At 35.8% G+C, this 17165-nt stretch overlaps 1 protein-coding gene across 1 annotated transcript in view; it reads left to right on the top strand.

Annotated features, from left to right (window-relative positions):
• Positions 1-17165, top strand: part of LOC134792172 (cytochrome b5-related protein-like) — a 526347-nt gene that overhangs the window by 25979 nt on the left and 483203 nt on the right. The window lies entirely within an intron of this gene.

Below are 17165 nucleotides of genomic sequence, written 5' to 3'. Positions count from 1 at the left end.
ACAAAATCATTCTATATGGTTTACGAAGAGTGAGAGGGAATTCAATTTATTTCTAACAGTTCGGTATGCTACATTTTCCTTAAATCGAAAAGTTAAGTTGTATTTCCGTGCAGACAATAAAACTACAGTAATTGGCAATTTACCAATTTTTGTTATGCGCAATAATTTAATAGTATTGTAATTTAATTTTTAGATTAATACCTAATATCTAATACCATATACAAATTTAAGTAGGTACATAAGCAATATGCCTTGAAAAATTCAATCACCATTCTTAATTACTTGTTCCACATGAGAGCTCGTATAAGCATTTATTGTTTTCCCTAATTAACACGCCCATTTTCAGTTGTATAGTCCTCCTCACGTTATTACGAGCAACTCGAGTACCTAAGTACCTAGCCCATATTAGAAAGCGCGGTTGCATTACGTTTATATCAAACGAGGGAATGTAGAATATTATTTTCACGTTGTTTGCTGACTTGGAGATCTTATATGCTTCTAAATTCTTAATGCAGTGGAGTCGTCATGTCCCTTAACATGTATACCTACACTTTTTCATGCAGCCTCGCTTTATTCAAGATTGAGATACCGAACGCGGCAGTGAAATAAATACAAAAACGTTACCCACCGAAGATGAGTCTGCCACCGAAATTATACGCTAAAATTAAAAGCAAAAAAAAAATTACAGCTCCCAGCGAGATTCGAACTTGTGACGGAATACCAATTATCCCTGTGGATCTTTCAATAAAATTACTTCCTGCTTATCCATACCTAGTGAGAGTACACAGTTTAACGGTATCGAAGTCCCATGTCATTTTGAATATTCACATTCTATCATATCATATCATATCATAAGATTATAATATTTATTGATAATATAAATTACATGACACATTTTATACAGTGTAGAGAGATTATATTTAAATATGTGTTTTCACTACATAATGTAGGTTATTTAATATCCTACATCTAAGTTCAATCTTATTTCTTATCTTATTTTATAACAATATTTTCCATAATGTCAATATCCAGAGAGGAAAATGGGGACCACGTTTCTATGGAGAACCGATCGCCCTCTTTCCTCTTAAGCTAATGACACAAATGCCTCAAATTAAATTTCTTAAATCTCAAAGCTGCAAAAGCAACTGAACGGGGTTACACCATCACATCATTTCGTTCAAAGGAAAATGGAATCGTAAATAGATGCCTCGCTTTTACTATACGTTGCCAAGAGACCATTGTTGCTTGAATTATCCACGGCTGAGTTATATTAATTCAGTGGGGTAACAAATGGCACGTGAATTATTATCCAAAATGGATTCTTTATAGATGGTTTATAGACGGTACTTATTTTTTTCACCACACCAATTGGTAAATGCTCTCTTGATTGTTCAAAAACTGATAGCAAAGTTGTATTTTATTTACATGTGAGGCAAAGTAGGTAATCACATGCAAATTTTGACTTGTTTTCTTACGTTTGCTGGTAAAAGTGTCTTTTAAATGAATAAAAGGCTTAAATGATGATTTTGAATGATAAATATTTAATAAAATTCATTTGGATGTGATTTTGTTTGATATCTTAGTTAATATTTTCTTCGGGTTGTAATGGTGAAATTTTTTGTGTTTCACTCTAATTTTGTTTAACCCTCGTGCTTTGAAACCTTCGCAACACTCAAGATTCCATTTTAAAATTCAATTTGGCTCGTGGTCTAATTTTGGAATCTTTCGCTTGCTCGGGTATCAACATTAGCACGAGCGGGTAAACAATAACCTGCCCCCTTGTAAAACAAATAACTATTAATTTAAGTGAATGCAAAAATGCGCTTTAAAATCAAGTCATCTGATAAATATTAAAGATGCGTTCCTATATCACATACATATTCGTACGCGTAGACTATTACACTATTGTTAACTAGCTTGAGTGTTTAATTATTTTCGTGTTTGTATTTACATATTTCCACTTTAAATGTTGAGTCATCACATATTTTATTATGTTTTTAACTTAACCTTGTGACTCTTTTAAGAGTAATTTATTTTATCTATTAAAAATAATAACCTACTCGCACTCGGTTCGCAATCAAGTCACCAATCATCAAAAGACGTCATTGGTCACAGATAAATCATATCCCTAATAATTCCCACGGAAGGCTACAAAGGGTATCTTAGTGTCCTTGAATGGTCGAGTGCTTATCCTCAGCGATACCAAGGCTTTACCTACTACCACAATGTCGTGGGTTAAACAAGACATTGTCAACGGAATATAGTCCGTACGACGTTGACGATGTGTTCGATTTTCGAGTTTAGGAATGGCAAGATGAAATTGGTAAAGTTGTACACGCAACGTTATAGCCCTGCGAAGAATGATTGCTAACACACCTGACGCCGCTGGGAAGTTGCCGCTTTATGCCTGTAGATGCGTACCTTGCTATTAATGACGAATCTGCTCACATTTATATGCTTCATCGGTAACGAATTTTAAGAGAAATACTTATCTGAGTTTACACAACATTTAAGTTTAAAGCGTAATTTTTAAAGCCAGTTTAGCAGTTTAGCTGTGACAAAACAAGAGACAAACGGACAGAGGTGCTTTCGCATTTACAAATGAGATGGATCACAAAATATAACGTCACAGGTACGTAGATACATATACAATTTTAAGTAGTTCCAAGATTCTAAGCACACGATAGGATACATTGAAATTATGCTTGGTTACCCACACTTTGATCAATGCCGGGTTTCCTTCATATTTCGCCAAACCTTGTTAGTTGTCTACAAGCTTCATTGCGCGATCATAATAGTTATATTGGAGACATTTTGCGGGGGCTTATCATCGATTATTGCGGGCTTAACCTTTGTGACCTTATTGCTGCGGACTGCTTTGAACTACATATTATTTACTGTTAATATATTTCGTATTAATACTCTTGGGTCAAACCTTGGCTTACACGGCGTGCTATTTCTTCCTTATCGTAAAACTGTGTTTGTCCAAATTTCACTTTGTCACCGACTTTTCGCCGATGATGTAAATTGACAACCAACCTTTGGTAAATTTTCATATGATAATGTTATTCTTTGTAGACTTTATGCAAATATTATGACATAACATTTGGATGCCGGATGACTTGTGGGCTAAAACAACAACCAATTGGGTCCCATAAGACCGTACCCGGGGTCGCGGCAAACCACGATGGCGATGGCGAGATGACCTTTACGCCTTTGATAGGAACTGCTGGGAGACGGGTCAAGACCGGGATACGTGGAAGAGGGGAAGGAAGGCCATTGCCCAGCCGTGGGACACTCATATAAATAAATAAATAAACATTTGGAATACGTTTTATATTTGCCAAATAATCGTTCAATTAGTAAATTGTTTATTAATAAAGTATGGTCAAAAAGTAGGTGCGACACGACGTTCAAAAACCATGTACGAGTAGGTGTAATACTCACCTAGGTACTCAACTGTGTCAGAAAAACAAGCACAAAGGAGGCAGAAAATAAAAACCGGGCAAGTGCGAGTCGGACTCGCGCACGAAGGGTTCCGTACCATAATGCAAAAAAAACGGAAAAAATGCAAAAAAAAACGGTCACCCATCCAAGTACTGACCACGCCCGACGTTGCTTAACTTTGGTCAAAAATCACGTTTGTTGTATGGGAGCCCCATTTAAATCTTTATTTTATGCTATTTTTAGTATTTGTTGTTATAGCGGCAACAGAAATACATCATCTGTGAAAATTTCAACGGTCTAGCTATCACGGTTCGTGAGATACAGCCTGGTGACAGACAGACGGACGGACGGACGGACGGACAGCGAAGTCATAGTAATAGGGTCCCGTTTTACCCTTTGGGTACGGAACCCTAAAAATAAATTGTGAAAATCCCTAAATAAACAAACGTGTATTATTTAAGTAAACAATTTTATATCCGGTCTGAAAATAACGGTTTGTTGGATTGATGAATGAATTTGAATAAATTCAGTTCATAGCGCGCAATCTGCCCTCTGATGGATAATTTAATAAAAGATGAGATACACATTAATCTGACGCAAATTAGGTGAAAATTTTCCTTCTTTTAGGCTTTTTTTGTCGGATAGGAAATTAATAATATAATTTATTCAGAATTTGTACATATATTATACATTAACCATTTACCGCATGCCCTATACGGCAGTTCAAGTTTTCAGCTCTTTTGATTTCATTTTTAATCATTTTTTTTACGACATTATGTAAGGGGTTAACGAAGACAACTCCACACAACTCTAACACTACATAGACCACCCCTAGATTAATTATATCACCAATTAATTTAAAAATAAGAAGACCTACTAATTTACACATTTGCTATTTGCGTTTAGTTTCGTTCAGTGACGGTTCCCCTATCTTTGGCATATTTTTTTTTGTAATAATTCTATTGTGCATAATACCTTTAAGCATAACATACTGTTAGCATAAACTCACTTGGTACTGGATTGTTGCGCATACATACTCTACGCATAATTTTTATTGATCGAAGTATCTTTTGGCATAAATTTAATGTCCGAATCGAGACCTGGTATCTGTTTCATTTCGCATAATTTTATTTGTAATAAATTGTTTTTGCATAATTCGCCATTAAGCATAAAGTACTACAAGCATAAAATCTTATGGCATAGAAATGTTTTGCATACTTGCAAGAATCATATATGTTATTTTTTGGCCGAATATTTTTTGGCGGAAATTAATTCGCCAAATTTTTCCCAATTCGCAACTATTATTTTCTCATAATTTCATTTCTGGCAACAGTTTGTTTTCGTGGGGTCGCAGTTCTAACCTAACCTAGCCCACTTTTCTGGCAACAGTTTGTTTTCGTGGGGTCGCAGTTCTAACCTAACCTAACCCACTTTTCAGGCAACAGTTTGTTTTCGTGGGGTCGCAGTTCTAACCTAACCTAACCCACTTTTCTGGCAACAGTTTGTTTTCGTGGGGTCGCAGTTCTAACCTAACCTAACCCACTTTTCAGGCAACAGTTCGTTTTCGTGGGGTTCCAGTTCTAACATAACCTAACCCACTTTTCAGGCAATAGTTTGTTTTCGTGGGGTCGCAGTTCTAACCTAACCTAACCCACTTTTCTGGCAACAGTTCGTTTTCTTGGGGGTCGCAGTTTTAACCTAACCTAACCCACTTTTCAGACAACAGTCCGATTTCTTGGGGGACGCAGTTTTAACCTAACCTAACCCACTTTTCTGGCAACAGTTTGTTTTCGTGGGGTCGCAGTTCTAACCTAACCTAACCCACTTTTCAGGCAACAGTTTGTTTTCGTGGGGTCGCAGTTCTAACCTAACCTAACCCACTTTTCAGGCAACAGTTTGTTTTCGTGGGGTCGCAGTTCTAATCTAACCTAACCCACTTTTCTGGCAACAGTTTGTTTTCGTGGGGTCGCAGTTCTAACCAAACCTAACCCACTTTTCAGGCAACAGTTCGTTTTCGTGGGGTTCTAGTTCTAACCTAACCTAACCCACTTTTCAGGCAACAGTTTGTTTTCGTGGGGTCGCAGTTCTAACATAACCTAACCCACTTTTCTGGCAACATTTCGTTTTCTTGGGGGTCGCAGTTCTAACCTAACTTAACCCACTTTTCAGACAACAGTTCGTTTTCTTGGGGGACGCAGTTTTAACCTAACCTAACCCACTTTTCTGGCAACAGTTTGTTTTTGTTTGTTTTGTGAGCTAAAAATATGTATACATCCAAAATGCCAATAATATGTTCCCACCCAAAGTTACAATACAATACAATAATAATGTTTTTTTTACGAATTATAAACGTAGGCAGAGCTTTTAGTTACGGCTCTGCGTTAATGAGTCAGTCAGCTACATATTTAGATGTTTTATGCATTGTTAAATATAAATTAGACTTGGATTTTATACAATCTGACGCTTTCTTTAATTTTAGCATTCGTCGAAAAACATTCTGCCAAATGTAGCTTATGACAGATGGGTTTTAGGTCATACAAGTTATACCAAATAGAAAGAATCATTTAGATTCTTCTTCGATGTAAATATTCGCCTAAATCCTATTATGCTAAACAGATTATGAAAATCACATTTCTGACATTTAAACAAATGCAAAATAAAATTATTCGTATCAAAATTCGGCCATGATAGTAGTAGTCTATTTAAGATTCGGACTTGGAAACATTCGGGCTATTGCATATTATACAAACTGAAGCTTTCTGCAAATTTAACATTCGTCGAAAAATATTTCTGCCAAATAGGTTATGCCAGATGCGTTTCGGGTCACGGAAGTTATGCCAAATAGACGGAACCCTTCAGTGACAGATATTCAGACTCGCACTAAACACTAATCAATGTGTAAATAGGCCCTATAAAATGAAAACCTGTTTCCTAATTTGTTTTATACATTAGGGTGATTCTTAAATTGTGTCCAGAAAGTTTTTTTTTAATAAATATTTTTATTTTTCACATATTGTTACAAATATCAAAAGTAAATACAAAAATCAATTTTTTGATGCATATGGTGAAGCTTAAAAGCCTCAAGCAAGGTAAATAAAATAAGTACATAAACAGGGTTGTGACAAAGAGTCCCTCAGTCGTGACATTTCGGCATTTTGGCGGCCAACTCGACTATTTTGATTTATATAGTAATTTTAACATAGCCTAAGTCACTACTATGACTACGACAAACCTAATGACAGCTCATACGTTGAAGTCCGTCAAACTATAAAGGCTGTAGAGCGTGACAAAGAATTCGATACACATCATACATACAAACAAGCAAAAAACTATTTTTTTTTGCTTTGGCAGTCGGGCAATAATAGCAAATTATCTGTAGCTAATAGAACTCCATTTCTGAAGAGTGCAAGTGCCTCTAAATTAATCAAACGAATTAAGAATGTCACAAGCATGTGTCTATATGTCACGAACGTGGACTCAAAAGTCCGTGGTGGTGACAGATTTTTGAGGCCACGGTCGTGATAATTTGGAACATGTTCGATATTACATAAACATTTCCTTTGATTTTGCAAATGTTAAATAATTAGCTTAATCTGCAATATATGAGGTATATTTTATGTTACAAACAATAACGTGAAACTGCTACTTACTTTTAAAACTCAAACACGGCGGTGACGCGTTATGGTTGACCGTTTTTTCAAATGAACACAAATAAATAATTTTCGACAAAACTTCTCCCTTTAGCCATTTGCAAACCAGACAAAAACACAGTGTTGCTGTTCTAAAAAAACTTTAATAAGGCTGCCAGTAGTAAAGATAATTTTCTACCGAGTATCGCATGTTTATATTACCACACGCGGCGGTGACACGAAAACTGATCACAAAATGTATGTTGTTAAAAATTATATAAAGTCGTTATATATATAAATTATTCCAAAATCACTTCACATTTAAAAAATATATATAATATCACAAAATCCGGGGAAGTCACACTACACGGACATATCGCACTTGTAATTTTTTTTTAATATGTTTTTAATACTCGTGGGACAATACATTTAGGTTGACCTAAAACTAGAGGTAAATTGCTAAATATATTGATATATAATTTACTTTAATTTCTTAAAAATATATGCTATTCTTACATGTAACACAAAAAAAGCATAAGAGTATGAATTACCCATTACTGTTCTCAAATTCGAAACTCAAATACGGGATTCCAATAATAACGCACATCAACAATTTGTAATTATCGAACGAAACATACCCAAAACAGCAAATGCACGAAATATGTTGGAATTGTTGATGCCTAGGTACTCACTTTCGAACAACATTCTATGCAATTACCTACTTACGTAGTCTAGCCATACATTCTGCAACGAAGTTAATTGTATATAACAACTATAAATTAAGTTAATTATTAAATTAAATTTCACATATAAAATAGAAAACAAATTGCTAATTTAAAAGCCTAATTATTACTCGATGTAGGCATTCCTTGCGTTACGTGCATTTTAATGAATGAGCGACGTCCCTAGAAATTACCCACCACAATTTCACCACCTCCGTCAGGAATCTCGATCCTATAGGTTTTAAAATTGAGCAGAATCTCTATGCCAGATGGTAAGGTCGAATAAGTTGCCAATTCTAATGAGAGTAGTGGTTACATATTGTATTTACACGTGTTATAACACTTTGTAGCGGATTTTCAGGGGGGTGATGGGGCGAACGGCACCATTTTTCAGCCTGGTGACATCAGGTTTCTTGACGCCTGTCTCCCAGGCTGACTCCTACACTACTACAAGGATCAGAAGTCAAACTGCGGTCTAACAATTAATGCATACGACACTCTTCCAGAGATCCCGGTCTATAACAAACTAATTTGTATATGTGACGTTCCACGGGAAAAGGTACCTTATGAGGGTTTCTAGTTTTGGAGATATGAAATGTTTTGTAAAGAGGTGAAAAAATGCTCAATTTTTTTTTATTGTGTGATCTGAAACCTTAATGCGTAACGTTTGTTTACCTGTTTTTATTTTTGTTATAAGTTAGTTATAAGCCTAGTAATGTCGTCTCAGAGTTTAGTAGAAAAGGTACCTTATGGAAAAAAGATTGAAAATTCCCAAAAAAACTAGTCAATACGGGAAAAGAAGTTTGGTAGAGAACTGTATTAGCATTCTGCAAAACTAATTTGATAATTTCAGTTCTGGTCGGGGCGCCTCGCAAATATTATAACCGTACATCGACCGACATCACAAATCCAAGTAGCCTGCTATTATACCAAAGTTACTCTCGTCAAGTCTTTCTTAACTAGAATAATCTTCATTTGGTTTGGTCGCATGCAGTAAATCAGCCATTGGTTTGCTGAAAAATGCCAATACCCGACGCATTACCTTATGGAATATCTGAGGTCATTGAACCTCAATGCCGCTTATCTTCAATAGCAACCGAAATATATTATTGATAAGAAATAGACGATTTATACCATCTTAACCCCAAAATATTATTAGTTTATCCTAACTGTTCCATCATCATCATGCCTCATCATGTAACTTAATCACAAGGTACCTTTTCATTACATACAAATTATTGGTCTTTTTTAAGATTATTATGACGAAGAACTAATTAAATTTGGGGCAGTTTAATGTAAATTAATATTTTCTATTCATAAAAGATAAACTGTAATATGATTGATATTTTGTAGTGATGTATTATTAGATTTATTTCCATAAGGTACCTTTTCGTAAATGTATGGAGCAAATACTGATATTGTTATGTAAGTTTAAAGTGGCATAAGGGGTTAAATATAGTATTTAGTTGGGGTTTTAGGATTTATTTCATTTGAATGACAGAATTTCTTTCATATGTGCTCAGAAAAATTGATTGTGTGTCACATTAAAAGTAAAAATATTCAATTTTGTGATTTTATATGAAAAAGTCAGAAAATACATTTTCACCTCTAAATCGGTATTGTTTTTTGCTTAAACTGTCTGTCAGTGTCGTTTTCTAATAGATAAAATTTAAATCTTGAGAGCTCATTGCAATCATTCGTGAAAATGAAATAAAACTTTATTTTCAAGAGATTGGTTAGTATACACATAAATCAGTCGATATCAAAAGTTTCTATTTGCATTACATAACAAGTCGCAATATTTTTTTAATCTCAGATATATAAGGTATTATTATTTGTAGTCAACTATGTAACTTACTTCAGGAACATAGTTTTTTAGGCGGCTAAACTTAAAACTTCTCTATCGTAAAGTTGCTAATTTCACAACATTATTTTCAAAAAATCATATCTCTGTAACTACGCAACCTAGAAGGTTGATCTTTTGTGTTATCGATAGCTTATTTATTGTAGATTACTGGGGTATGCATAACTCCATACCCGCCATAAGGTACCTTTGACCGTGGGACGTCACATATGTGTCGCGTAAGCAGCCGGCTTCGCTCTCTTTAGGTATCCATTTTTTCATCCTGAGGATAAATTATGGCTTGCCGAGAGTCCGTAAGTTGCCTCGGGAAACATGGAAATATAATTCACCTTCAGGATTAGGGAATAGGAGTTTCGTATTCTAGGTTAGCTTTAACATAATGTTTTTTTTTATCCTGGAATATGGTGTTGCGCAATTTTTACTTTTCCACTTTTGGAACTCTTCCGTTTTGGTATCTTTCGCTTGCTCGGATATCAATACGAGAGCTGCTACTTATGTATCCGGAATGGGCCACTTACTGGAACCATATTATAAATATGTAACTAAATTGCTGGAACACTTTAAATAACGCAGAAAAAAATATTAAAAAGTAATCTTTTTGTGAGCCTTGCCCTTATTTTTCTCCTGGTGCTATGGACACCAGGAACCAGTGGCGGCTTACCTATTTTGGGGCAGTAAACTTTACAGAGACGTCAAAGACATTAAAGTTTTCTACACGTTTTGAAAACAGGTAAATTGGTTTACCCAAAGGCAAAGTTCAACACGCCGCCATTGCCATACCTAAACTGCCAACGCCAACCAGGTGAAACCTAGGTGAACTTATCTAATATTTATTCTCAGGATTGTTAGTATAGTTTAAATGCCAAATGTATTGTTGAATTCATGTTTTAACGTAGATACTCGCTTTGCTTCAGTCAGCAGCAGAAGTTGATAAGCGGGCGAGGTGTTCAAAATTAACTTGACGAGATCTTATTCTCTTAACAATAAAATCGCGTACATCGACTGTACAAAAGCCCCATTTATTAGACCCAAATTGTTAAGGTTGCCGACAGTCGGAGGGTCGACTGACCTATATTGTACGCAGATACCATTATAACCACCGCACAGCGTTAAATATTTTTATATTCGCTTTGATTCCCTCTGAGGCTAATCTGAGTTCCATCGAAATTTTGACTTTGATGTTCAGTCTGTGTTGTGTGCTCGTTTTACGGTTGTTAAACTTTCCTTGTTCTCTCATTGCCTTTTTTAGGGTTCCATAGTCAACTAGGAACCCTTATAGTTTCACCATGTTTGTCTGTCCGTCCTTCCGCGGCTTTGCTCCGTGATCGTTAACTTGCTAGAAAGCTGCAATTTGGCATGGATACATAAGTCATGCATGGAGACAGAACTGTAAAATAAAAACTACGGAAATGTTTTTCTAAGGGTACCTCCCATACAAAACGTTATTTTTATTATGTTTTCACTTTAACCCAATGGTGTTGGGAGTGTAGGGTATCGTTGGATAGGTCGGTTTCGGAGGTTTCGTGGCATTCGGGACAAACTGCCGAATCCGTCACAAGACCAGACGATCCAACGGTGGCGTTGTTTTGTCACCTAAAATAGTGTTTAGTTTTAAGTTTTATGCAATTTACATATATGTATGTTAGTTTGAAGGTATGTATCTATGGGTCTTTGTTGCCCGACAATAAATGATTTTTGATTTGACACAATTAAACTAGTTTGGCTGGGTATCTACTTATGAAAAAGGTAACACCGCATAGTGCAAAATAAAGCACGAAATGAATTTTCCTTTTAGTTCTAACAAAGTGCCAACCTTTAGTTGCAACTCATTAAACGAGTCTGCGACTTTGTTGCCGCCAGCTATAGTAGGTAGGGGAATAAAATATGGTTCTTACATGTATAAAGTTCCTTGAAAGTAGCTAGAAGGTAGTTAATTAAAAATGTAATAACATTCTTATTTTTATGAAATGTTGCGATAGAATAGTAAATTTTATTGCAAGTGTGCAGTCTGTCATTGTGTACTTGTGCATCTAACTGCCACTACCCATACAACCATTTCCAGTCGCCGTTACGACGCGGTGTTGACACATCTTGTGTCGACACCGTCTGTTTCGGTCACAATTCCAGTCGCAGAGTCGTCGCCGTGTCGACACAGTTACCAGAAATGGGGAAGGGTCGACACATGACACAAAGTGACATAAAGTGTGGTCGCCGTGTGCACACATTGTTTCGGGTTTGCGACTACTTTATGCCAAAATCATTCGTTCATTCGTTCATTTTGTTCCTGTCAAATGGAAACTGTCAGATGGAAAAATACTTAAATAAAAATAAGTGACATTAATACGCCATCTCTAAAACGGATTACAAGACGTAATTATATATTGTTTGCATTTATATTACAATAGGACTTAAATTATTATGGGGAATTAAACTGCTCGAGTGATTTGATAAACTAAGTGTAATATAATCAACGCGCCACCACATTGTTTTAGTTTAGCCGGAAATGAAATTGTTTACTTCTCAGTGCCTGTGTTCATAACTATATTATTTGAAGCATTTTTAGTACTTCGATGCGTATACTATACTTAAATAACAGAAATAACGCTTTACATACTACGAAACTTGTTAATTATGGTGTATAAATATGGTTTAAGGCTGAAAAATATTGCAGTCACAAAGTAGTTGCAATGTTTCGACTTTGTGTCGACTCTGTGTTGACACATGACACGCGCTGTCAAAAGTAATAACAAAGTTACTGGTATGTTACTGGATTTGCAAAATGGCTCCTTGTGTTGATTTGTTTTCAGATATTCTCAAAGTGTAAAAATTTCGTGGTCAGAGATGGGCATTAATCGATTAACTGTTTATTCGACTAATTAATGGAATAAAAAAAGTTAATTCTCAAATTTTAATCGCGATTAGTTTAGTCGACCTAACATAGATTGAAATTGAATTAATCTGAATATTAATCGAATAAATTATCGATTAAATCTCGATTGAAAGTTGACAGGGGGCCATTTTTGTACGTAAAAATAATAGAAATGTCTTGCATGCAGATGGTAGCAAAACACTTTGTCATAAAAGTCGAGATGGGTGTCGATATATAGGTTTTAGGGAGTGCCGATTTCGAAAATAATGACCATTTTGGAATCCGAAATGGCGGCCATGCACTGTGTCATAAAAGTCGTCATGGATGTCGTTTTATACGTTTTAGGGGGCCCCAATTTTGAAAATGATGACCATTTTGGAATCCAAAATGGCGGCCATGCACTATGCCATAAAAGTCGTCATGGGTGTCGTTTTAGTGGTTTTAGGGGGCGCAGATTTCGAAAATGATGACCATTTTGGATTCCAAGATGGCGGCCATGCACTATGTCATAAAAGTCGTCATGGATGTCGTTTTATAGGTTTTAGGGGGCCCCGATTTAGAAAATGATGACCATTTTGAAATCCAAAATGGCGGCCATGCACTATGCCATAAAAGTCGTCATGGGTGTCGTTTTATAGGTTTTAGGGGGCGCAGATTTCGAAAATGATGACCATTTTGGATTCCAAGATGGCTGCCATGCACTATGTCATAAAAGTCGTCATGGATGTCGTTTTATAGGTTTTAGGGGGCGCAGATTTCGAAAATGATGACCATTTTGAAATCCAAAATGGCGGCCATGCACTATGTCATAAAAGTCGTCATGGGTGTCGTTTTATAGGTTTTGGGGGGCGCAGATTTAGAAAATGATAACCATTTTGGATTCCACTTTTATGACAAAATACGTAGCCGCCATCTTGGATTATAAAATGATCATCGTTTTCGAATTCTGCACTCCCTAAAACCTATAAATCGACATCCGTGACGACGCAAGTTATCTTTATTTTCAGATCTAACAAATTGCTACAGAATACAAAGGACAAAAAAGAAGCGAGGAGGTAATGAAACAAGCAAAAATACAGATGATTCCTCGACGCAATTGGGTGATTCTTAAATTGTGTCCAGATTTTTTTTGTCATAAAAGTTTTTATTTTTCACATATTACTCTCACAAGTTCCGTGACATTTCGACCTTGTAATTTTTTAAGTAAATGTTTTTGTTTATCTATGAGGATCTCACTAGAATAGTATAATCAAGGTATGTTTATATTTGATGAATGAAATAGTAACGCAAAAAAAAAATATATTTGTGTCTTATATTCCTGCCGAAGACTTTTATTTTACCTTTTCCTTCTACACAAGTTTGGCCAAGTAATAAGAATTTAGGGCTCTCAATTTTATTTTGACTTCTACAACAGTAAAGCTACGAGGCCATGTTTGGTATCGTTTTCGTATAAATTCGCAGTACCAAATTTAGTTAAGGTATCACATTGACACCATTCCGAAGTAAAAACATATAAACTTATTAAAATACTTTCTTTTAAACTCCTCTTCACGCTTAAACTGCTGAACAGTTTTAATTTAAATTTGGTACACATATATTTTGAGTCCCGAGACAGGATATAATAAGTTAACTCAAAAATCATCCTTTAAAGGTGTGAAATGAGGTGTAGGGGGGAATTCAGAATTGACTTCTTGAAATTAATACTGTTTAAGTTTAGGTTTGAAGTCATGTTTTTTCATCATTTTTAACTAAATCAAAGATTTAGACCATCCCAAATTTCATATAAATCGGTTCAGCGGTTATTGATTTCCCGTACAAATTTCCACGCCACTTTTCACACCTTCAAAAGATGATTTTGGTTATAAGATCTATCCTATGTCCTGTTCCGGGACGCAAACTATTTCTATACCAAATTTCAACGAAATCGGTTCAGCGGTTAGGCGTCAAGAAGAGTTTCAAAAAACCGGCCAAGTGCGAGTCGGACTCGCGTATTAAGGGTTCCGTACATTAAGTCCGACTCGCGCTTGACTGCACATTTCTAATAGGTTTTCCTGTCGTCTATAGGTAAAGAACTATTTTGTGTATTCAGACGGACATACATACAGACGCACGAGTGATCCTATAAGGGTTCCGTTTTTTCCTTTTGAGGTACGGAACCCTAAAAAGATTTATTTTTATTTTGTGGAATGGTGTCAATGTGATATCTTAAATGGATTCAGCACCCCAGATTTATACGAAAACGATACCAAACACGGCCTAGCACCTTCACTGATATAGATATATCAAGATAAAATTGAGAGCCCTAAATAAACTTTCAAGAGTGGATATCTCAAAAACTATTCAACATATTGAAAAAATTGACGGAATAAACTTGTAACAAATTAAATTAACTTTCATTTTGTATAAGTGGCCATGTCGCTGAGATGCATAGTTTCCGAGATATAATCGAAAAACGGGAAAATGGGACCTTCAAAGCCCCCTCTCTCCCCCCCGCTCAAGGGCTACGGCCGGGGACTTTTGATATGTTCACCTCCTAACTTGTCAAACCGAGTTACGGAGTCAAAAATTGTGTTCCGAGCATTTCCCTCTACAACTTTTAGAGCATTCGTTGCCTGACCTAAGTAGCTTATTGAATTTCTTTAAAAACTTTTCTGTAAAAGGTTGACGGGTGTTGGGTGTTTATATGGTTTCGGTCGATTATTATCATTTGCATTGCCCATGATGACTTACTAGAATTACGAGCACACGAGACACTAATAGTAGTTTGACAAACCTTGGTTTTCAAGAGGTATTTTATATTGACATTTGCTGTCACAAATTTGCTGTCAGATTTAGTCGCAAACCGCACGCAAAGTGCACACAAATGTGTCGACACCTTGTTACGGAAAAGTGTAGACACGGCGACGACACTTTGTTTCGAAACAATTCTAGACACATTGTGTGGACTCTGTTACGACACATCTGACATTTAGTTACCACTTTGTGATTCTGCGACTGGAATGGTTATATGGGTAGCTAATGGAAATTATGTAAGTAAATAGGTAGCCCATAGATTAAGTCGAATTCATAAATATGTACCTACTTATATTTTCTTCACCTTAATCCATTGCAATAAGGAAAAAAATGTGTGAATAAGGTGCAGTAAGTTTAGAAAACGGAGTTTTTTTTTAAAGTCGCAGCGATTTTTTGGATCACAATACGGCAAGCAAAATACAAAAGCTATATGAAAATTGGTTATATAAATGGGCAATATCATGTTTGAGGGAACGTATCGATTACTTTTTATTTATTTACGTACAAAAAAATCAAATATGAAAAAATATGATATCCGCGTTCCCGGGTACGCACTTCCATGTCGCTCACGCTTACGTTCAGTGGGAGAGTGGGAGTGAGAGAAGAACACGAACTTACTGGACCTAAGTACGCGGAACTTGAGGCGCGAGTCCGTCTCGGACTTGGCTGGATATTTCTTTTTCAATCTTCCCGTGTGAAGCTAAAGAAATATAACGTTTAATGCTAATCTTGTAATACACAAAACTGGTGATTTCAAGTCTGCTGCCAGCGGAGAGAAAATATCTATTCTCATTTTTAAATTACAAGCATACGTTATGGTTATGACTGACGTTCATGAGAAGTTATATTGACTCTAGTTAATAATAACAAGGGAAAACAACTCAAACTTTTCAGCAGAGTACTTTGTCACTCTTGTGGATAAAATGCAATTTTCTCACCAGTATCTAAAGTATAAAGAGAGTCTTTACGAGCTGGTGAACAATAATGTAACAATAAATAAGAAACATTTCAATACAATTTGTAATTCGTGTGTGCATTGCAGGTTTAGGTTATAAAGGGGCCCACAGATTACCAGTTCGCTGGACGATATCAGCCTGTCAGTTAAATGCAAAAGGTGACAGTTCCGAACAACTGACACGCTGATGTCGTCCGGCGGACTGGTCATTTATGGGCCCCTTTGAATCATAATGATGGCGGTTCATGGTCTAATAAAACATGGTCTTCCATTCCCAGAGTGACACGCGATTACGTCACAATAACATTGCCACTTTATTTCAACATAACATGTTACATGGGTACATTATACCTATGGTTAATAAGTTAAAATATTTCTTTATAATTTTATAATTTTCATTTATATGTATTTTAGCTTAAATTTTACAATAACACGTCTTTTTTAATTACTCGTTAGCAATATCTTCCGATTCACGAAAGAAATTTCAGACTTTCGGGTAATTCTGTTTATACTACTGGCAACACAGGATAGCTCTGTGGACATTTGACAATTCGGATCTAGATAACTTCATGCCCTGACCGTCATCCTTGTCGAACGCGTGTTAATTGTTATTTCCTTCTCGCTCAGTGTCAGCAGTCGCAGTGTTTTCCAAACTTTTCACGTCGTAAGCTTGGTAATTAATGTGTAACTGTGAATTAGTTTTTTAAACGTTTGTCTTGTATAGATAAATAAAGTTTAATTTAATACATTAGATTTGTTTTATTTTACTATGTTTCTACATGAATAACTTAAAATTAATGCCGTTAAAATAATTTTCACCGTTGGTTAAAATTCTCCCACATTTAAAAGTTTGAAAACCTGTAAACAGCATGATGACGTAGGCGCG

This window comes from Cydia splendana, chromosome 7 (genome assembly GCF_910591565.1).
Source record: "Cydia splendana chromosome 7, ilCydSple1.2, whole genome shotgun sequence".
Lineage (NCBI taxonomy): Eukaryota > Metazoa > Arthropoda > Insecta > Lepidoptera > Tortricidae > Cydia > Cydia splendana.
This window is presented reverse-complemented; position numbering and strand designations above follow the sequence as displayed.